This window comes from Mus pahari (assembly GCF_900095145.1).
Source record: "Mus pahari chromosome X unlocalized genomic scaffold, PAHARI_EIJ_v1.1 GL456233.1, whole genome shotgun sequence".
Classification (NCBI taxonomy): domain Eukaryota; kingdom Metazoa; phylum Chordata; class Mammalia; order Rodentia; family Muridae; genus Mus; species Mus pahari.
Genome location: NW_018391603.1, coordinates 637,052 through 637,843, shown reverse-complemented (window position 1 = coordinate 637,843; position 792 = coordinate 637,052).

Genomic DNA, 792 nt, shown 5'->3' with positions numbered 1-792 from the left:
AGAAGATGGCCTAATAGGCCATCATTGGGAAGAGTGGCCCCTTGGTCTTGCAAACTTTATATGACCCAGCACAGGGGAAGGCCAGGGCCAAGTAGTGGGAGTGAGTGGGTAGGGAAGCAGGGGCAGGGGGGCTATAGGGATCTTTCGGGATAGCATTTGAAATGTAAATAAAGAAAATAATAATAATAATAATAATAATAATAATAATAAAGAAATAGACATAAAAAAGAAACTAACAGCATCATTGAGGTGACATCTTCTGGGAAGTGTTTTCTGAGAGCACAGAGTCTATGTTCCAGAGATAGCCAAGGTTGTATCTTGTGCTGTGGCTGGACTTGGTAATGTGAAAGAGTTATTTAGGTAGTATTGGTTTTGAAGGCATGGAGGGGTCATGCAGATCAGCTGAGTCCATGGAAGCACTGTGAGAGACCATGGAAGTCCCTTGGTGAAGGTGCAGCCTCAGTTGCAATTGATGGCCCGGAGTGAAGGGGTCACAGGACCATTTATGAAATTCCAGTACCATGAGATGACCACCAAGAACAGCAGCAGCAGTCGAGTACAGGCAGCTGGAGCCTAGAATACAAAGCTGTCTGCTACAAAGGATAGGGCTGGAGAAGTGACCCAAGCCCTTGGAGGAGCCCAGAAAATTGTGCGTTGGATACCAGACATTGGACGGTTGGAGATTGATTTTTGTTTTTGATTGTGACTGTGCCCTGATATTTTTCCTCTTGAAGGAAGTGAAGCCCACAGTTAAGAGACTTTGAATTTTAAAGTACTTTGTATTTTAAAAGA